Below are 22,863 nucleotides of genomic sequence, written 5' to 3'. Positions count from 1 at the left end.
CTAGCTGGCATATAGACTCCAAAATCTATGCCTGTATAATCCATTGTGCAATCTCCACCTTTTATGAATATAAATGACTTTTGTGTTCCTTTTGCCTATGTACATTTTATTTTATTATGTTTTAAAGATTTTTTTGGATGGGATCATTTTTTTAAAGTCTTTAAGTGAATGTGTTACGATAGTGCTTCTGTTTTATGATTTGTTTTTTTGGCCTCGAGGTATGTGGGATCTTGGCTCCCTGACCAGGGACTGAACCTGCTCTTGTGTATTGGAAGCCAAAGTATTAACCACGGGAAGACCAGGGAAGTCCCCCTCAGTGTGTTTTCCAACTCAGTTTTGCTTCCCCATCAGATATCCAGTTTTGCATAGGGATGTGTTGTTGTTGCTATTTAGTCACTAAGTTGTATCCGACTCTTTGTGACCCCATGGACTGTAGCCCACTGGGCTCCTCTGTCCATGGAATTTTCCAGGCAAGAATACTGGAGTGGCTTGCCATTCCCTTCCCCAGGGGATCTTCCCGACCCAGGAATTGAACCCAGGTCTTCCACATTGCAGGCAGATTCTTTATTGTCTGAGCTACCAGGGAAGCCCAAATATACTGGAGTGGGTAGCCTATCCCTTCTCCAACAGGTCTTCCCAGCCCAGGGATCTAACCCTTACCTCCTGCATTGCAGGCAGATTCTTTACCGTTGAGCCCCCAGGGAAACCTAGGTAGAGATGAGGCTGGGCATATGGGGAGTCTGAGGTTCCAGAAGGAAGCATTTGAGACTAATGTTTTTGGGTGGCTCTGCATGCTGGAAGCTTCTAGGCATATCAGGGTGTGCATTCTGAGCCTGGTAGAGACTGGGCCTTTTCCCTCACTGCTGGTAGCAATCCCTGGACTCTCACTACAGGCTTCTCTATTGCAGGATTGCTCTCAGCTGGGCTTGTGAAACTGAGCAGCTGATGTGTTCTATAATTCTTTGTCTCTTCATATGTGTGTGTAACAGTATGTACATAAATATAGTTATGTGTGTGGGGATGGGGTGGGGTTGTTCCTGGAAAAGCTGGAGAAGACCTGTTTGCTATTTTGATGACTTATTCTAAAGCTTGGCCCTGCCTTTCTTCTTATCTCTTTCTGCTTCTCTGCATCTTGCAAGAAGGAAAGAAGTACTGGGACAGCAGGCATAGAAAGGGACCCTGGAACTCTGTGTGGGCCTGTGACTCTCTCCTACTTTCTCACCATGAGTCAAGACTTCCCCATCTGACCTCAGTCTTTGGGTTCCCAAGATGAGGATTTTTTTTCCCCTTTGCAGTTCATGGGGATTGAGTGTGTGGACTAACACTGTCAGGAAAATGTGTTTGAGTAGAATACGTGTGGTGTATGTGTAAACATTCATCTACAAAATGACCAATGAGGGCAGTTTCTAAATACAGTTTTTAAAATATGAATTCTAAGTTTTCAACAGTACCCTATGTGTGTACATCAGTCATCTAAAGTCTGGCAGTTAGAATGTAAAGGTTCTCCTGACTCTAGGACATCCCTGGTAGTCTGGTGGTTAAGACTCTGTGCTTCTGCTACAGGAGGCATGGGTTCGATCCCTGGTAGGGGAATTAAGATCCTGCATGCTGTGTGATGTAGCAAAAAATTAAAACTTAAGTTGTTTAAAAAAAGATTTTCCTGGGCTTGCCTGGTGGTCCAGTGGTTAAGACTCTGCACTTCCGTAGCGGGGGAGTGGGTTTTGATCCCTGGTTGGGGAACTAGGAGATCCGACCAGTCCATTCTGAAGGAGATCAGCCCTGGGATTTCTTTGGAAGGAATGATGCTAAAGCTGAAACTCCAGTACTTTGGCCACCGCATGCAAAGAGTTGACTCATTGGAAAAGACTCTGATGCTGGGAGGGATTGAGGGGAGGAGGAGAAGGGGATAACAGAGGATGAGATGGCTGGATGGCATCACGGACTCGATGGACATGAGTCTGAGTGAACTCCGGGAGATGGTGATGGACAAGGAGGCCTGGTGTGCTGCGACTCATGGGGTCGCAAAGAGTTGGACACAACTGAGCGACTGAACTGAACTGAACTGAGGGGAACTACGGCTTCCCTTGTGGCTCAGTGGTAAAGAATCCACCTGCCAATGCAGAAGACAAGGGTTCAGTCCCTGATCTGGGAAGATCCCACATGCAGTGGAGTAACTAAACCACGAGTATTGAGCCTGTTATGAGGGCCTGGGAAGTGCAACTACTGAGCCCACATGCCACGGTCCCTGAAGCCTGAGTGCCCTAGAGCCTGTGCTCTGCAACAAGAGAAGCCGCCGCAAAGAGGCCCGTGCACAATAGCGAAGAGTAGCCCCTGCTCACTACAGCTAGAGGAAAGCCCACAGCAGTGAAGACCAAGCACAGCCAAATATAAATAAAAAATAAAGATCTTCCCAACTCTGTCATAATTACTTCAAACTTATCTAAGCCCAGCTGATACCAGACTACAGAATTTTATGCCAGTTTTCCTAGAGAATTAAGAAGGAGGGGCTCTTCCAACTCGGTCATGCCAGGATTGACAGGGAACACACCCAGGTATATACCCAGGGAAGCAGCCGATGAGGCAGTTGGAGGCTGGGTACATATGACTGTGTGAGAGCCATGTGTAATTACCTCTGATGGTGTTAGAGAGGACAGGTGTTTCATTAAGTTTGAGAGATTTGGAACATTTCAGCTATGCCGTGGTGGGATGCTGGCATTCCAAAATGAGCTAGCGAGGATCCCACTGCCAAGAAGCTGCATTTCTCAGCAGCACTGTCATCCACGCGTGGCACATGTTACCACCTGGAGACCACTGCCCTAGATGATGAGCTTATTTAAAATATTAGAATGACTCGGAAACAAGGTCCTTCCACACCACCTACGGGAGCGCTCTCTTCGGCCATCGTGGGAGTAGATGGAAAGACTGGTCCCCGGTTCACCGCTTTGACACGTTGTGATCTTGGGCAGTAACCTTGGCCTCCCTGTGTGTTCATTCCCCCACTGTCTACTGCAGGCCAGAAAACGTGCTTGTGAAGCAGACCTTTGAGGAAGCCCTTGATGAGAGCAGCCTGGGAGTGGACCAGTTTTCAGAGCTTAGGATTGGTGGGCCAAGTTGGCCAAAGCGGGTGGTAATGAGGCCAAGGTCTTTCACATGCCTGCGCCGCCCCCGCACCCCCCCACCCGGGGGACAGCAAACAATTCTGGCTGGTGGCCTCAGGCAGAACCCTGAGCTCTTGCCTAATGGGTCACCTTGACCACAAAAGAGTGTGACTGTTGCAGCTCTGGAAGGAGAATGCAGGCCCCGCACCATCGCCACTGGGGGCAGTGAGCCTCACACCTCTTTTGGCCCCAGACCAGCCACTCTGCAAAGCTTGGGGGAGGACTCCAGGGCAGGCGGACTGGGAGTTCCTTCTCTTATTTGATTACTTGATAAGTGAGGAGACAGGCAAGCAGGCAGGAAGATCAGAGCCTATGGGACCTCAACCCCTTCCCCACCAGGAACTTCTCGGGCTCTCTTGCAGTTTTCCCATGTGTGAAACAAGCAGTGGGCGATATTACCTGAGGGAGCTGTTTAGGGAGTTGCTAATGACTATGATGGCCAGTTAAGGTTGGAGGGTGACAGTGCGAGTTTCTCTAACAGGCTACAACACATTCCAGACAGGGGATAACCCTCCGGCCCCCAAGGTACTTTTATTTGTGAGTCGATGGGTGCATTCACGACCATACTCATTTAGGCTTCTTGAGAGTTGGCTTGGTGATCTGACTTTATGAAAAGAGCACAGAGGAGGAACTTAGAAAACATTTACAAAACTTCCAAAGAAGGCAAATGGAGGGGTTGGGGAAAAGAAAAGATGGAAGAGATGGAAGTGGGGTGAATGCCACACATGAGGCAGTTGTGCCTAGAGACAGTTGCCGCTCACATTCTGCTGCCACCTTGAGAGCCTGAGTGAGCCACCTCATGCCCGTCAGTTAGTGGGGCTGAACCCAGCTGGGGCTCATTATGGTCGGGGGTATTTATCTGGGACTTGTCTGGCCAACGTTTAGTGCATGGTTGCTAAGCGTGGACACTACTCTGGACGATGTAATTTATTAATTTATTCAATCCTCAGGACTGCTCTGAAAAGTAGTTGCTGTTGCTTCATCACTAAGTCGTGTCCGACTCTTTTATGACCCCATGGACTGTAGCCCACCAGGCTCCTCTGTCCATGGGATTTCCCAGGCAAGAACACTGGAGTGAGTTGCCATTTCCTTCCTGATCTAAGGATCGAATCTGCGTCTCCTGCATTGGTAGGTGGATTCTTTACTGTCTGAGCCTCCAGGGAAGCCCTGCAAAGTAGACATGCTTGTTATTGTCAAGGACGCTTGAGGAAACAGGCCCAGAGAGGTTCAGAGGCTAACCCAAGATTACATGATTAAAGCCGTGGAGGCAGGATCTCAGTGCAGGGTGCTCAGAGCCCACGCTTCTGCTCACTGCGCTTTGCTGGCCTTGGGCTGAGCACATTGTCCATGATGCCCGCAGCCTCCCAGAAGTATCAGATGGTACCCTCAGCTTTGTATTTCTCCCATGGACTCAAATAGGCTCTCTCTCTTCCTCCTCCTTGCCCTGAGATCTTTGGTAGCCAAGCCATGATGTGTAAATCCTCCCTGCCTGTCTGGTTGATGGTTTCAATCTTCCCATGTTCCCAGGGAACAAGCTTGGGCAAGTGGCTCTCCCACTGACTGACCTCCTGGTGATTCCCAAGTTGGGACCCAGCCCCCAGCCGTGTGGGTACCGGGGAGAGTAGGCTGTTGTTGCTCGAGTGCTTTCTGCTCCCTTTGAAGGGATGCTCCTGCTCTAAGTGGGCATCTCTCCTTCTCGAGCCTCCTCCTCCTTTTCCAAAAATGTGCATTTCAGAAGAAGCAGATGGGCTCACGGGTGCTCTTCTAGCCCCTCTCTCCTCCAGCTCCATGGGGAGTTGCCTCCTCTTGGTCTTTCTGCTTTCTTTCCTTCCCCCAAACCTTCTGTCCGTGTCCCTTCCAACTGACTGAGAGCACTTTGCTCATTTGGGTTAGCTGGCCTGAGCTGACACGCCTGGTGCCCATGGTCCCGGTACAGCAGCACATGAGAGAGGAAGAAGAGCTGTTTCTGTGGGTGAGACAATTCCTCGTCCTCAGGTTCAGCAAGGACAAGTCCAGGGAAATCCTAGATGGTGTTCCTGTTGGACTGCGTTTTGTCACTCAGAAAACATTGTCGTTATTTGGGTGGGGAAGAGGCCCTTAGGTGACTCTGTTGCAGCCCAGGGCCCAAGATCCCCTTTCCGTAGACTTATTACAAGCTTCTAGAGCAAAGATTTTTGAAGCTTTTTGGAGAACTTTTTCTTCAAAGAAAACCTTATGAGGAAAGTGAAAGTGTTACTTGCTAAGTGATGTCTGATTCTTTGAGACCCCATGGACTGTAGCCCACCAGGCTGGAATTCTCCAGGCAAGAATACTGGAGTGGGTACCACCAGGCTCCTCTGTCCATGGAATTCTCCAGGCAAGAATACTCGAGTGGGTAACCATTCCCTTCTCCAGGGGATCTTCCCAATTCAGGGATTGAACCTGGGTTTCCTAAATTGCAGAAAGATTCTTTACCATCTGAACCACCAAGACACTAAGCCCCCAAGACCCTCTGAGACACTTTCACACTATGAGGAAGTCAACTATAAACTATGAATTCAGTCTAGGTTGGTGTTGGTGGGATAGGTGAGGGGAAGAGGGACATGGTTTCAGAGCTTCCCTCTCTGTCTTCCCAATGGGCCCCAGACTCTTAGGATGCCTCATGGATTGTAGGCAGCATTAAGCGGCACAGCAGGGTGCCTCCAGCCTCCACTGTTGCCTTGTGGGTGGTCTAGACTGAAAGATGAACTCATCCTGACATCTGGGCTGTGTCCTGTGTCCCCTGGGGGCAGCGCTGGAGAATGAAGGAGGTAACTGTGCAAGGGGATGCAAAAAGGGAAAAGGCCTTCCATTGACCCACTGTCACACCATCACAGACGTCACCTGGGTTCCCTAGGGCTATGTCAGGTTCTGAGTGATGGCTCTCACAGGGAAGCTAGTCCTGGAGAAATGCCTTGAGTGTGATTGGGCATCTGCTCCTCAGTTGAATATCTCAGGGCTATGAGGACAGTGGCTGTTGGCCAGGCCATCTTTGTCTTCAGGATGAGTTACTTCCATTTGAGAAACATCCTTGAAGACAGGTGCGGACCCATGTGCTAGGTCAGAAATGATGTCTACAGAGCTTGCGTGACAGAGTATCTGAGCTACTAGTACTATTTTAACCCTGCTGAGAAGAGTGAGGCTAACTCAGGCTCAATTTCATTTTGCTAATCAATGAAGGTTGCATTGGGCTTCCCTGGTGGCTCAGTGGTAAAGAATTCACCTACAATGCAGGAGACTGCCCGGCAGTGCAGGAGACATGGGTTTAATCCCTGAGTCTGGAAGATCCTCTGAAGAAGGAAGTGGCAACCCACTCCAGGATTCTTGCCTGGGAAATCCCATGAACAGAGGAACCTGGTGGGCTAGAATCTAGGGGATCATACGAGTTGGACATGACTTAAACCGCCACAGGCAGGTTGTGTTGGCAAATGTCGCCTGCTTCACTGCCATCACCAGATATAATACCTAGGGACCTCCTCTAACATTTGAGTCTCCCGTTACAATTGACAAAGCTCTTCTGTATGTTACCCCCTTTAAGTGGCACACACCCCCGTGAAGTAGGGGCCACCATTCCTGACTCTCATCTTGCAGATAAAGAATCAGCTTAGAGAGGTCACCTGGCTCAAGCGAGGTCACAAAGCCAATTAGGAGCAGGGTGGGGACTCAACCATCCCATCTCTGATTGCGTGTTCAATGCCATCTTCACTCTTCCATAGGTGTCTTTAGCGCACATCTGGGGGCTCAGGTCAGAAGAGGGGCAAGATGTAGAAAGGTGAGAAGAATGAAGGCATTCTAACAGGTTCTCTGCAGTCCCCTCAACTCTCCCCTCATATTCCTGCCTGCCTCCCCCACCCTCCTAGGTGAGACAGAGCTGGGCTCTTCCCCAGCACATCCCCATTGTTATTTTCCACATCTCGCACCACGTGTATTGCTATTTTTATCCTGTACTAGAAACTACTGATGGGGGAGAAATGTTAATTGGTATTATTACAGCAAACTGTGTCCTAGTAACATTGCAATTCAGAGGGAAGCGCTCCATTCCCCTCCCCTGCCTTTTTGGAGAAGATAGGGATTTTATTCATTTGGCTGATGGCCAGCTTGGGTTTCTGTAGCTGCTGCTGAGCCTGTGGAGAGATGTATTCAGGACTCTGCTGTCCATTGGCCAGACTGCTAGGCCTCCACTGTATGCTTGGTTTCTGAGGGAAGGACATGGGGGTGGGTGGAGTTGTGATGAATTTGGTTCGGTTTCATTCTCCTGAAACTAGACTGGAGGAATAGTCTGTCTGCTCAGGAAGCACTCATGGGGTGTGGCTTGCAGGGTCTTTGTGCAAGAAGCTGGGGCATTTGTATTCACGGTCCAGCTGAAAGTAAGAGATAGCAACCCTCACAGTTGTGGCCTCCTAAGCCAGAGCAAAGTAGGGACAGATTAGAAAAGAATAGCAATGAAGTCAGACAAGTTTTGCTTAACTTCCAGAAGAGAGAAAAGAAAGGGGATTTGAAAAACAGTCTGTCCACTGGCTGCCAGGGTTCAGATCCTGACAGTGTTCCTTCCCAGCCATGTGACCTCAAACATGCCTCTCCTCCTCTCTGGCCTCAGTTTCCTCATCTGTAAAAGGGGGCTAGTAAAATCTGCCTCTCTGGGCTGCTACGAGGATTAAAGCACATGGCACAAAGCGCAGAGTAAGGACTGGGGAAAGTGGAGCTTTCACTGTAAATTATTTCTCCGAGGGTCCTGAGACTCCTGAGGGCTAAAAGTGCAGCGGCAGCGGGAGATGGAAAACCCAGATACCAGCTAATAGTGTCCCCTGATCGCGTGAACCCAACCCACACTGATAGTATCTTCCAGATCCTCTTGGTCCTCCATTCTGTACTGAGGGAAGAATCCTCAGTTTGATTTCATGGCACCCTAAAACTTATTTTTATAGTGCTTGTTGCTTTCTGAACTTATTATAGCAATAGATATGGGCTTCCCTGGTGGCTCAGATGGTAAAGAATCTGCCGGCAATGCAGGATACCCGGGTTCGATCCCTGGCTCAGGAAGATCCCCTGGAGAAGGGCATCACTACCCACCCCATTCTTGGGATCACACACCGTTGGATATGACTGAGCGACTAACATACACACAGCAATGTGTATTATTTGTGGAACATGTTCAAAAAGAATATATGAGAAAGTGAAAAATCACCTGAAATCCTACCATCTTCAGAAAATGACAACTGACATAAGCGTGAAAGTTTGTGGGTTTTTTTTTCTTAAAAATGTACCTTAAATATATGCATGTTATTGCTGCTGCTGTTTAGTCACTAAGTTGTGTCCAACTCTTTTCAACCCCATGGGGAGCCTGCCTGCTTCCTCTGTCTATGGGATTTTCCAGGTAAGAATTCTGGAGTGGGTTGTCATTTCCTCCTCCAGGGAACTTTCTGACTCATGGATCAAACCCATGGCTCCTGCTTGGCAGGCAGAGTCTGTACCACTGAGCCACCTGGGAAGCCCAAATATATGCATAGATGCTCTAAAAACCTTTCATCTCAAAATGAGAATCTTTCTTCAGTTCAGGGTGAAATTTTCTTCTGTTATTTCTCATGAATGTTTCACTTCTGTTTGCTTGGCTCTTCTTCCTGGAAATCCCATCTTATTTATCTTAAACAGGTGCTGTCCCACAGACATAGAATTCAAGCCACATGGGCAATTTAAAATTTTCCAGTAGCCACATTAAAAATAGAAGTAAAATTTTTGTATTTATCCAAATATATCCAAAATATTATTGTTTTAAACTATAATCTAAGAAGTATAACTGATTCACTTTGCTGTATACCTGAAACTAACACAACATTGTAAATCAACTATACTCCAATAGCAATTTAAAATTAAAATGTAAAATATAAATATACATGTAATTGAGATAATGTAACATCTATAATAACTACATATTTTTATGTTGTGCCCTTGTCCCACTTTTCATTGTGAGCATATTCCCATGGGATTAAATGTCCTTCCAACATGATTTTTAATGACAGACTAATATTTTATAAGGCAACCTTTGCTCTTCTGTATCTTTAGGCTTTCTAGCTTCCTTTTTAATGCATTTATTTCCTATTTCCTTTTTATCTGTTAATTTTTGCTCTATGGCTTGAATTTTCTCTGCCTTCCTTCCCTCTGGTGATCTGGCAAATAGTCACCTTATTTGAACTTAATAGAGATCATCCTTAAGTTTTTAAAAGCAGATTTAAATTCATAACATCAAAGTTAAGAATTAAACACTATGGTTTTATGTCCTTTCCCTCCTCCAACTTTCCAGTTTTCCTTGACATAAGTTTTGAAGCTCATACTAATATTTTCACATTATGATCATTTCAGTATTCATTCATCCATCTCAAACGTTGTGTTTTTGCATTTCCACTATGTTGAATAGCTATTCATCGCTCAAGGGTCTGTCAACCTACAAATTTCTCACCTATGGATTCTTAATTTTAATTCGTCTTTTGGTAGATCAGCCTTTGCATTTAAGACATTCTTTTTTTTCCATGAAGGGAATACCATACTGTGATTTTTAAGCCCTTGAATGTTTGAGAATGTCATTCTCTTGACCTTCCATGTAAATGGCTACTTGGTTTAGTATTTTTCTTTCCTCAAAGTTGTTGAAATCACTCCATTGTCTCTGAGCAATGAATACAGGAGAGAAGCCCAAGGCCAGTTGGGTTTTAGTTCTTTTGTGTGTTTTGTCCTTTTACTTGTCTGAAGGGTTATAGAATGTTCTCTAGATACCAAGGCAGCGTTTCACGGTATGTATACTGGTTGATTTAATTTCTTTTGCACTATGTCTCAATATGCTCTTTCAATCTGTAGCCTCAAATGTGTAGCTCAGAAAATATGATGATGATTTTATATATAAATCTATGTATGTGTATACATAATGGAGGAGGGCATGGCAACCCACTCCAGTATTCTTGCCTGGAGAATTCCCAAGGACGGAGGAGCCTGGCGGGCTGCAGTCCATGGGGTCACACTGACTGACTAAGCGCAGCACATGTGTGTGTATATCTATATCTTAGGTCCCCTGGTTGTGTCATCCAGGTTTCATCTATTTCCTCGCTATCATCCAAATTCTGGGAAAGCTTTTCAAGTGCATCTTTACTTCTCTAACTTGATTTTTTGCAGTATGCTTTCGGCTGCTTTCAGTGAGGTTTTAACTCGGGCCACTCATCTAGACGTGCCTGACGAGCTCTTCCTTCTAGATCAGATGTGAGAGACAGAGGACAGCTGCGGTATAGATCTGTTCCCACCCATCCCCTGCCTGTTGTCCACTGGAGCCAAGCTGAGCAGTTGCGAAAGCTGAGTGATTGCCAAAGACATCATGTGGCCCTCAAAACTGCTAATGTTTACTCTCTGGTCTTTTAAAGGAAAAGTTTGCTGACCTCTGCTCTAGATACTGTTTACTTTGATTTTTTTCAGACCAAAGTCCTCTTGAATCTTCCTACAAATCAAATAAGAAAATTTCCCAAGCATTCTCTTTTTTTTTGCCTCCTAATTCTTTCTTTCTTTTTAAAAATGTATTTATTTTAATTGGAGGCTAATTACTTTACAATATTGTATTGGTTCTTTCTCTCTTTTCCTTCATGGTAAATCTCTCTCATAGGAAGATATTTGTCAGCCATCTTTTTTACTTTTTGGATGTCCTTATGTTAATTTTTTCTGTTTGTCCAGACTTACTAAGGGAGGTGTGGTGGGTTCACAAAAGAGCAATGTGGACTTTGTTCCGAAATGTTTAGATTTCCAGTACCTCTCTCTGCCTTTCTCAGTCTCTCTCTTTTTATGTCTCTCTCTGTGTTTGTACTTCACTGAAAAGCCAAATTCACCCTCTCAGGGAGTGATATGTGTGATTAGCAGAGGTTAGGATTCATTCTTCCCATTTTACACAGTAAAAGACGAACAGAGAGAAACTGTGGGGCAGGGAGGCTGTGACGGTATACACACAATTTTGACTTGAAACACTGCCTTCTTGCTTTGAAGCCCCCAGTCCACTTCTCAGCTGGAAACCCACCTCCAAGCGTGTTGACTTAACTTGGTTCCACCTTAGTGAAACCTTACCCGGGACCCTTGACACCTGAAGCCCTTGAAGTCTACAGTGCTGTCATGCCAGGGGTGGACTCAATGGAGCCCCAGGAGGGAGGGGTAGCTATTCTTGAAAATGCAGCTATTCTTGAAAATATTTGGAGAATTTATGGTTTGAATTCTTTTTATGTTGTACATGTATTGTATGTAGTCATAAGTATTCTTGCCATTGGTTGCCAACTTGTAATTTCCATACCTGGACTTTTGGAAGCAGAAGATGTGAATGCTTACCTGCAACAAAGCTGGGTATATTTGCTAACTTAATATAAAATATTGTTTGAGAGTGGTACTCCTTCACCATGCATGTCCTCACAGGCTGGCAGGGTGACCTATTGCTAACATGTGTGTAAATGTTATCCTCAGAGGGGGAAGGGAATAGAGAAGGGGCCAGGTGTGGGCTCACTTCTTTGTACAAAATGTGAATTTGAAAATTAGGCATATTTGCAAGTTCAGTTCAGTTCAGTCGCTCAGTCGTGTCCGACTCTTTGCGACCCCATGAATTGCAGCATGCCAGGCCTCCCTGTCCATCACCAACTCCCGGAGTTCACTCAGACTCACGTCCATCAAGTCAGTGATGCCATCCAGCCATCTCATCCTCTGTCGTCCCCTTCTCCTCCTCCCCCCAATCCCTCCCAGCATCAGAGTCTTTTCCAATGAGTCAACTCTTCATATGAGGTGGCCAAAGTCGGACTCATTTGCAAGTTAGTCAACTCCAATTATCTGTACTTCTGGAAGGGAGATGCAATATGCATATTTGAAACCCGCAGATGATTGAAAGATGATTTCCGCTTTGTTCTGGGATTGTTGTTGTTCAGTCATGTCCTACTCTTTTGCGACCCCATGGACTATAGCCCTCCAGGCTCCTCTGGCCATGGGATTCTCTAGGCAAGAATCCTGGAGTAGATTGCATTTCCTCCTCTAGTTCCTGACCCAGGGACATAAACCGAGCCTCCTGCATTGGCAGGCAGTTGTTTTTACTGCTGAGCCACCACGGATAGTTTGGATTAAATGCAGAGGAGTCTCCCATGTCACATCAGGCTCTTCACCCCCCATGACTACCCCCCTGGTTTTACCCTCCAGTCAGTGCTTACTTGGGCTGGCGATAAAACAAACCCAGGTTCTCCAACATGCTGACCATTGGCCTGAATGTCTGGAGGAGTGGGACTATGGATTGGAAATTCCCAGGGGGAATAAACCCCCACAAAACCTCAGGACTGGACCCCTGTCTATCTTCTCACAGCATCACTAACACCCTCTTGTGCTTCACCTGAAAGAATCTTACAAAACCAAATTTACTCTAGCCCACTTACATCTCTTCCATCCCCAGCATTCCTCACTGTACTGTCAAGGAAATATGATCATTCCACTTCACATTTGCTACCATTCTCTGGTGGTGCAGAGGTTAAAGCATCTGCCTGCAATGTGGGAGACCTGGGTTCAATCCCTGGGTTGGGAAGATCCCCTGGAGGAGGAAATAGCAATCCACTCCAGTATTCTTGCCTGGAGAATCCCACGGACAGAGGAGGTTGGTGGCCTACAGTCCACAGGTCGCAAAGAGTCGGACACGACTGAACGACTTCACTCGCTCAGCATCTCTTGAATGATAGATTATGACCAAGGGATTGAAATTCAAATAGGAAAAGAAGATAGGGGGTCTCTTCCTAAACAAAAAAAATCTTATTGGTGTTAAAAACAAGATCTTAGTTAAAATCTTGCCCTGTGCTTTTTTCACGCAATTTTTAAATTAGGGATTATGTCCCAGAAAATTTGCCCCCAAAGTTGCTGTCTTTGTTCAGACAAGCAGCCCAGCGTGTCCAAGAGCTTCATGGCTGGATGGGAGGAGGCAGGTGGAGGCTGGGGCGCGCTCTGCATCGGTCACGCCGTGTGAGTGGACCTGCCTCACCCAGGCTCTCGGAAATGTATGCAGTTATGCTCACTAAGCTGCATGTTTCAGGGTTGTAATTGCATCCCGTGTCCCCACAACATTATAGACATGAAAGGAAAATGAGGGCTTTGCACATTCCTAGAGGTGTAATTATGGTAATAGGCAGACCTTGCTGGCTGTGTTTGTCCCGTTCGGCGTTTAGCCCAGCCCTCCGCCGTAGCGGCTTGGGGAATGGATGGGCTTGGTGGGGGAACTGTTTCCCAACTTTGATTTCTTGGATGACTTCTTACTGAACTGTCATATTCATAGGGAAGGGCACACCGCCTAAGTGTACGCCTCAGTGAGTTTTCACCTGCAAGGCTTGTCCATGTAACCTGTACCCAAATCAAGAATCAAAACAGTCCCCACCATGCACCCCCCCCCCACCCCCCTCAGCCCCATTCCGGTCATTACCCCTACTCTCCCTAAGGTGGCCACCCTCTGGATCTCTCACAGCACAGATTAGGTTCTCTGGTTTTGTACTTTATACAAATGAAATCACACATCCACTGTCTCGTGTCTGTTCATTTTTTTCTGTCTTTTGTTCAAGACATGGATTTCTGTCACTGCACAGAGTTGCAGCTTTTTCATTTTTGTGTTTGTATAGCACTCCATTGTGGACTATACTAAAATTTACTTTTCTGTTTCACTGTTGATGAGCATTTGAATGGTTTCCCATTGTTGCCTTTTATGAACATGTGCTTAATCACTAAGTCATGTCCCAACTCTTTGCAACCCCATGGACTGCAGCACACCAGGCTTTCCTGTTCCTCACCAGCTTCGGGAGTTTGCTCAAACTCATGTCCATTGAGTCAGCGATGCCATCCAACCATCTCATCCTCTGTCGCCCACTCCTCCTCTTGCCTTCAATCTTTCCCATTATCAGGGTCTTTTCCAATGAGTTGGCTTTATGCATCAGGTGGCCAAATTATTGGAGCTTCAGCTTTAGCATCAGTCCTTCAATGAATAGTTAAGGTTGATTTCCTTTAGGATTGACTGGTTTGATCTTCTTGCTGTCCAAAGGACTCTCAAGAGTCTTTTTTAGAACCACAGTTTGAAAGCATCAATTCTTTGGCACTCAGCCTTCTTTATGGTCCAACTCTCACATCTGTACATGACTGCTGGGAAAACCATAGCTTTGACTACACAGACCTTCGTTGGCAAAGTGATGTCTTTGCTTTTTTTTTTTTTTTACCACAAATAAGATCTTTTATTTGTCACCATTAAGAGTCTGCATTTTAAACCGATTCTTGGACTGGTGGCTCGTATCCATCAGCTCGTTCAACTTTAGCACCTGTCTCATCCCCAGTAGCTTTTCCAGAACTACCACCTTCACCATGTAGCTCCATGAGTTTTCCCAATTCAAATTTGGGCTTCTTCAGCATTTTTACTTTTCTAACGAAGACATCATGGAGCGGATAAATAGATTGGCAAGCCTTTTCTGTGTCTTTTCCGGTGCTATCTGGAATCAGTTTACTGACCACCTCTTTCAAGTCATGTGTCTGCACCTCTCGGGTCATGATCTCCATCATCTTCTTGCGGGTCGGGCGCACCTGCTGATGCTGGGCCTAAGAGGTCTTCCGAATCTGATTGTTGCGCTTTTTAGTAAAACCCATACAGAACAGACGAAGCAAGCAACCATCGGTAGTCTTGACATCAACGTGAGCTTCAATCATGGTCTGCCATTTTTTGACCATGGAGCACATTTTGTCACGGGTAAGATCCGTACCATGAAAATTAGTGAGGCTGTTTTTGCCCTGAACATCCTCAGTAATTAGCCTGAATTTTCTAAATGCTACTTCATCATTCTGCAGATCAGCAAGACTCACTTCAAAAACACGACCTTTGAGGCCATCAGATGCGATTTTGGTTCCTTGAGTTCTCGTGACCAACGTTTTCCCAATATTCCTTATATTGAACATAGCTGGTGCTTTCACATCATACCAATCTTTTTTAGAAAATGGGTCAACCACTTTCTTCTTGGCTCCCTTTTTGCCTCCTTTCGTAAGGCGCTTGTTCTTGCCGACCGCCATGGTGCCGCTCAGAGAGCCAAAAGCTGTCTTTGCTTTTTAATATGCTGTCTAGGTTTGTCATAGCTTTTCGTCCAAGGATCAAGCAGCTTTTAATTGTGTGACTGACTTCACCGTCCACAATGATTTTGGAGCCCAGAAAAATAAAGTCTGTCACTGTTCCCACCTTTTCCCCTTCTATTTGCCATGAAGTGATGGGGCCAGATGCCATGATTTTAGTATCTTGAATGCTGAATTTTTTAAGCCAGCTTTTTCGCTCTCCTCTTTCACCTTCATCAAGAGGCTCTTTAATACCTCTTCAGTTTTTGCCATTAGGGTGGTATCATCTAGACAGTAGCTTCCTATGGCTGCTGTAGTAAATGTCCACAAAGTTGGTGCTTATACCAACACAGACTTATTCTCTTACAGTTCTGGTGGTCAGAAGTACAAAATGTGTCTCAGTGGGTCAAAATCAAGGTGTTAGCAAGACCGTGCTCCCTCCAGAGGCTCTAGAGGGGAGTCCATTTCTATCTGCTTGCCTTTTCAAGCTTCTAGAGCTGCATTCCTTGGCTCACAGCTCCCTCTTCCATCGTTAGGGACAGATCAGCATAGCAGCTTTCAATCTTGGCTCTGTCTTTCCTTGCCTTCTCCTCTGTGTAGCCAAAGCTCCCTCTGCCACCCTCCTATAAGGACACTTGTTATTGCATGTAGGACGCTCCCACCCACATGGGCCAGGAGAGTCTCCTCATCACAAGGCCTTTAACTTAATCACATCTGCAAAGTCTATTTTTCTGTGTAAGGTAAATCACAGCTTGCAGGGATTAGCACCTGGATGTCTCTGGGAGCTGTTACTCAGCCTTGTATCTTGATTTTCACCATGTTATCCATAATACCCACCTTTGCAAAGCGTCGTCATCCTGTATCACAAGGTTGCCGGCTCGTTCTGCTGCTCTCTATGCTTCTCATTGCATTGTGTGAAAAAGTCACTGGGTGGGACCAGAGAAATGTATTTAAAGGATAGATGATGAATTGTTTCATCAAATTATTAATTCACTTTGTTACTTTAGTAACAAAAACTCTCAAATGGATAGGAAGGAAGATTTAAAAATATAAGTCACTCTGAGTGCATTGTGGGATCTCGGATTGAGTCCTGGAACAGGAAGTGGATGTTAACAAAAAAACTGGTGAAATCCAAACAAAGTCTATAGTTTAGCCAACTTTGTCTTGGGAATTATACCATGGTGATGTATGATATTAACATTAGGGGAAGGATATATGGGAACTTGATCCGCCTACAATGCCGGAGATCTGGGTTTGATCCCTGGGTTGAGAAGATCCCCTGGAGGAGGGCATGGACACCCACTCCAATATTCTTGCATGGAGAATCCCCATGGACAGAGGAACCTGGTGTGCTACAGTCCATGGGATTGCAAGGAGTCAGACACGACAGAGCGACTAAGCACAGCACGTAAGGGAGCTTTCTGTATTATCTTTGCAAGTCTGTTGCAAATCTAGAACTACTTCAAAGTAGAAAGTTTAAAGAAATGCAGAGCCCTCAGGTACGGGCGGAAAAGTTCCAACTCCATCTGTTTTTGTGGCATGAAAGAAAGGATCCAGGGTTGGCAGGATGTATTCAGAAGATCCAAACAGAAGTGATGAGGTTTACGACACATAGAACCATTAAGTGTACATGGAAGTGTGAGACAAATAAGATGGTGTTTGTTATCTTGCTGGGAACAGGTGGGTCATCTCCAGTCCCACCCAGGGCCCCCCCAGGGGAGCGGGAGCTGGGTGGAGAGTGATCTACCTTGTGAATGGAGAGGGATTCCCGCCCTCAGTCTCTGATTGATTCATCAGCTCCTCCCCGCCCCCTCCCCTCTCTTCCGGGCCCCATCAGGGCTCAGTCTAAGGGCTCCCGGGTGGCCAGCCGCCTCACAGCTGAGTTGTTATCTTCCCGTCACACACTTATCTGGGCACGGTTAGAGCTTCCTAATAACGTTTGTCACTGACTGTAATCCCATCACTGTCCAGACCCGCTTGATTAGCCCCTCTGGTTGTTTTGGCTTTGCTCTGCCCCTCAGCCTCTTCCGAGGAAATTGGTAGAGAGAGGAGTGCAGAGAGAGAGCTCCTGGGCGTGGAAAAAGAGAGCAGGGACGAAGCAAACCAGGACCACCAAACTACTTCTACAGTAATTAGATCCAAGTGGCTCAGCCTCCCTCCTGTTCCCAGGCCAACCCTATTTCAGGCCCAGAAGCAGGAAAGGGGCCGCCTTCTCTGGGTGGTGCCTCAAGATGCAGAGTCCAGCCTTGCTTGAGTTGTTCTCCTGACAACTCTGCGCGTTCACCATGCCCATCCTCGGTCTCCTGAGATGGGAGAGGGGACGAGGGGGCGGGGGGGGTGGGTGGAAGCTGCAAGTCTGCTTACTGGGAGCCGTGCACCCACAGCCCACACTAGCTGTGGAGAGTCTGGGCCACATTCCCCTCCCCTCCGCCAGGCTCCAGGGAGTGTCCTGGCAGGCCCTGTGGTTGTATAACTCTCTTCACAGCTGCGTGCTGGAGGGCCGGTTCTGCAGCCCAGAATAAGAGAGTATGTGGTGAATGCAAAGGGGGGAATCCTCTAAGGGGCACCCTCACTCAGGAGCTAGCTTGTGGGTGTGCCCCAAAGATGTGTAGACTGTGCTGGTGTGGGAGTGCGGGTGTGTGTGTGAGGGCAATGGGATCTGCTGTGTCTAAAAGTGTTAAGTGCAAGCAGCACCCCCAAGTTGTGTGTGTGTGTGTGTGTGCATGTGTACGTGTGTGGTGTAGACACCAGTGTGTTTGGCTGTGAGCTGGCCCTTTCTCCCTCCTCTTCAGTTCTGCTTCCCACACAGCTGCTACCCAGCCCCCACCCGTCCCCTCTGCATGGGGTGGGGGGTGGGAGCCAGCTGCCCTCCCCACTCGCTCTTGAAGGTACCCTGACCTTGTGAGACCCCTTTACCCCTGGGCTTTTCCTTCCTCTGTGGTCAGGACTTTGTGCTCCCTCTCTCTCTCTCTGGGCACCTGCCAGACAGGAGGTAAACCCCGGAATGGCTGAAGTGAGCGCTTGCTGTGTGCGTGCACAGGAAGCCCAGGGAGGCAGGGCCCTGGAGGCTGTGCGGCCCCCCAGAACCTCCTGTGGTCCTGGCCCCTCTGCAGGCAGGAGGGGGCACCTCTGCAGCCTCCAGCCCCTGTCAAGGGCCGAGATGCGGGGCGCCTGCACCGCTTGCCAGAACCAGGCCCAGAGGGGGCACGGCAGGCACTGTGAGAAGGTGGACGGCTCACAGAGGGGACAGGAGGGGGCAGCGTAACGGAGGCCCACAGACTAGGTGGCTTACTGCAGAGGTTGATTGTCTCATAGCTCTGGAGGCTGGAAGTCCAAGGTCAAGGGGTCGGCAGGGAGAGATCCTGCCAAGACTTGTCCCCTCAGCTTGTGGATGGCTGTCTTTGTCTTCACATGGCCTTCCTTCTGCCCCTGTCTGTGGTCGCATTTCCCCTTCTTATAAGGATGTCAGCCATACTGGATTAAGGCCTACCCTAATGACCTCATTTTGCTTTACTTACCTTTGAAAGACCTTATCTCCAAATATTGTTTGGCCAAAAAATTTGTTCAGGTTTTTCCATAACGTTTTATGGAAACGTCTCAAGCAATCTTTTTGGCCAACCCAGTACATCTTGAGGTGCTATGGTGAGGAGGTCCGAGTACGAATTTTAGAGGACACGGTTCGGTCTATAATAAGGTCATCTCCACCTGCTGTCTGTAGGGCCATTTTCCAGCCAGAGCCATGGTGCACCCCACACAGAACTCGAGCTCTTTCTCCTGCATGGCTGATAAGGCAGCTCTGGGTGTCATAGCTTGCAAATTAACTGCAAAGAAAATGGAGGGTTTGGATTGAGGGGCTATTCTTTTAATAATTTTAGAGAAAAAGGCAATGCAGCATAGTGGCACAAATGAGACAATAGTTGTGTGGCCTCCATCAAATTACTTCACACCCTCTGAGTGTGTTTTCCTATGCACACCATCAGGCTGTTGTGGGGATTAAGTGGGATCCCGTGTGTGAAATGCCCAGGGCAGTACCTGGCACATAGTAGGTGCTCAACACTTGCTTCCTTTACTTTTGGTTTCAGTCCTGATACCACTGCCGCCCCTGCAGACAGGACAGTGTGGTGATGACAGGCACCCTGTACCCGATGGGCGACTTGTCACACACCTTCTGTTCCTGCAAGTGAGCTGAGACAAGGGTGTGCTGAGCGCTCCAATCAAACCGTGTTCCTCTGCTGCTGAAAGAACTGCACTCAAATGTCATTTCTGCTGATGTGGTCAAAGACAAAATCTCTGTCTATGAAATGATTATATTTTCATGGAAAGCAATGTCCAGTCTCAAGGGGTGTTTTGAACACAAAATTTGAAGAAACTCACTAGCTGTAAAGGATGGAACCCCAAATTGGAATCCCCTTTCCCTACAGAGTGGTTCTCAGACTTAAATGTGATACAGAATCACCTGGGTGGGGTGGGGTGGGGGCTGGTCAGCACACAGATTGCCTGGGGGCTGGTCAGCACACAGCCCCAGTTTCTGATTCAATACACCCGCAGTGCGTGCATGGATGTGTGCTAAGTTGCGTTAGTCATGTCCAATTCACTGTGACTCTATGGACTACAGCCCACCAGGCTTCTCTGTCCATGGGATTCTCCAGGCAGAAATACTGGTGTAGGTTGCTATTTCCTTCACCAAGGTATCTTCCTGATCCAAGGATCGAACCCAGGTCTCTTGTGTCTCCTGCACTGGCAGGTGGCTTCTTTACCACTGTGCCACCTGGAAAGCCCCCTGAGTAGGACCTGAGAAGTTGCATTTTTAGCAAGCTTCCAGGTGCTGCTGCTGCTGCTGATCCAGGGCCACACTCAGAGAAGCACGGCATCTAGCCCTGGCTGGGGCCTGTCACCTTCCCTCTCCAACCTGGCCTGTCTTTGCTGTGGTCCTGCCTGCTTGAACGGATCTTTCTGCTCTCATCCTGGGGGGTGCAGGGCATTTGTTGAATCTGTTCCATCTTCTCTCTGATTTCTGTGGGCTTCTCCTCTGTTAATGGGCAACTGTTTCTTTGACCTTTTTCTCTCTTTTTCTCTTTCATCCTCTTTTCATATTTGGGCCTCCAGATACTTCATCAAGATCGAAGAGTAGACCCAGGTGAGGGTACAGCTCCCTCACTGAGGCCTGTGCTGACCCCAATTAGGAAGAGTCAGATGCGAAAAGAGCATCCTTCCCATCACCAGCCTCATCTTCTGTACCCCCGTGTCCCTCTACCCCAGAGTATCAGTTCCCTGGCCCCAATTCCCTAATCACTTTGGCAGAGTAAATAATTGCTGGTGTGTGGTGACCCCAGGTCATAGCCAATGGAGGAATGTAATTAGGGCCTTCATTTCCGACCATCTTGGGAGCTGTCTTCCAGCTGATACTTGTTCCTCTGGTCCCCCACGCTGGTGTTCCTATCCTCCCAACCCTTCCCTGCTTGAGACCAGAGAGCTTGGGTTAGATTAAGTTGCTCACGAGCAGATGTGGGTGTGGCCTTCCTTTGTGTCTTTCCCTACACGTAAGGGAGGCCAAAACATCCTCTTCCTAGGGGCTGGGTACCTGCCCCTCATGCCTCTCATACCACACCTAATAGTGTGTGTGTGTGTGTGTGTGTGTGTGCTCAGTTGCTCAGTCATGTCTGACTCTTTGTGATCCTATGGACCATAGCCTGCCAGGCTCCTCTATCCGTGGGATTCTCCCGGCAAGAATACTGGAGTGGGTTCCTATGCCCTCCTGCAGGGGATCTTCCCCTCCCAGGGATGTTTGATCTCAAGTGGCTCCAGCACTGCAGGTGGATTTTTTGCCACTGAGCCACCAGGGAGGCCCATAGCGTGTGAGTGCTCTTTAGTGACCATTTCTGGGAGGGATCTGAGCCTAGAAGCTTGCTCTGTGCCATGTCTTTTCGGACTCTGCAGAGCACATGGCCACCGTTGCTTGTCCAGTGTCAGACCATCTTATGATCTTTCCCCTTGGCTGCTGGAGCCCCACTCATTTCTGCTTGCTGGGAATGGACCTGGGGAGCTTCCTTGGGTTGAGAAAGCCTGAAAGACTTGGTGGCAGGTGGGACCCTAACAGAGGAAGCAGAAGCCTTGCCTTTTCTTCCTGCCTCTTCCATCTCTTGATCCTGGGTTGATTTCCCTTTGTCTTAGACACCCGGTGCCAGGGTGCTCCAGTGGGGAGATGACGACAGATAACTGTTTTTGAGTTCTTTTGGAAACATTTCCCCCCTAGTCAAAGCAGGGGAGGAAAACATCTTCTTGCCTTTTCTCTGACTCTTAAAGCTCAGCCAGATTTAAGACAAAAATAAGCTCATGATTACTCCAAGAGAAAGGCCAAGAATCACTTGTATGTCCTTCCAGAGTGCCTTTTTGGAATGGGGAGGGGACTTTGGGTGAAGAAAAAGAGCAGTAAATGTGATGTAATGTTTTGGTGTCTGATGCCTTGAGCCTCATCTTGGAAGAATGTCCAATCTAACCCTGAGGGAAGCAGAAATTTTATTGATTTAAGAAAAGGAGGCTCATTGGCCGTCATCTCTAGGAGGATCATTGCTGCAATAAACTTGCACAGCCCACACACCCCACCCCTGTGCCTGGGGACCCCAGTCTGGTGTACCCAGTCTGTTCTGGGCTGCTGAGGCAGCCAAAGTGTGCAAGCTTGCTCTCTCCGAGTGGGCCTGGCATGGCCTTCCCTACCTGGCATCCAATTGGGTCCAGGGATCAAGCTCTCACCTCCCTCTCCTCCTAGAAAACTCTCCACAGGCAAAAATGAGTCTTGACAGCTCACCCCACTGCTCTCTCCCCTCTGGACACAGCAGACACAGCCTACAACAAAATGCAAGGGGGCCACGAAAGAAAAGTTCTTTCCTTGCTGGAGATCAGTGTAAGAGAGCCCTCTCCAAAATTTTTACTTGGGAGTAGGTATCTCCATTGCTTAATGCTTGTGTTTAATGTCTATTCCTCTGTGTTGGTAAATTTCCCCCACTGTCTGAGGACCAGAGCTGCCTGTCCTGTTAGACTCTCCACCCTACCTCCTCCTGAGCTGTTCAGCACATCAGTTCATGGTGGTGGAGGTGACGCTGGTTGGAAGGACACTGCCACTGCCTCCAGCTCCCTTCCTCTGGAAACCCCTAGAGGCCTTAGGACAGGGGTGCAGTGAAGAGGGAGCCGAAAGCCGACCTCAGCCAGAGGACATGGAGGCAGAAAACAGCTGTCTTCCTCACTGTTCACTGGGTGAGCCCCTTGGCCAGCGTGGATAATGCTTCGGCCGTGAAGGGCGAGCCCTCATTCACTGTGGTCTGGGCTCACTCCATCTGGCCTCTCACTTTCTATTAGTCCATGGTCTCCTGTAGGTGCAGGAGACAATTGTCATTTAAAAGGAAGGGGCAGGTGGGTCTTGGTAGCTAGGAGCTTATCTCGAATTAGCAACCAGGAACATTTGAGTTTATACAATCCCTATTTGGAGGGATGGATACAGAAGAGAGTGTCATCCAGGAATTGTCCTCAGGCTTCAATCACCTTCTTTCTGAGATCTCTGGGATTTGGCTCCTGCCTGGGGTCCTGA

At 47.7% G+C, this 22,863-nt stretch overlaps 1 protein-coding gene and 1 pseudogene across 3 annotated transcripts in view; one reads left to right on the top strand and one right to left on the bottom strand.

Annotated features, from left to right (window-relative positions):
- The window catches only part of PLXNA4 (plexin A4), a 487,488-nt gene that overhangs the window by 110,932 nt on the left and 353,693 nt on the right, over positions 1–22,863 (top strand). The gene's annotated exons all lie outside the window — the stretch shown is intronic.
- Positions 14,390–16,299, bottom strand: LOC138439741 (small ribosomal subunit protein eS1 pseudogene; annotated as a pseudogene).

This window comes from Ovis canadensis, chromosome 4, assembly GCF_042477335.2.
Source record: "Ovis canadensis isolate MfBH-ARS-UI-01 breed Bighorn chromosome 4, ARS-UI_OviCan_v2, whole genome shotgun sequence".
Lineage (NCBI taxonomy): Eukaryota > Metazoa > Chordata > Mammalia > Artiodactyla > Bovidae > Ovis > Ovis canadensis.
This window is presented reverse-complemented; position numbering and strand designations above follow the sequence as displayed.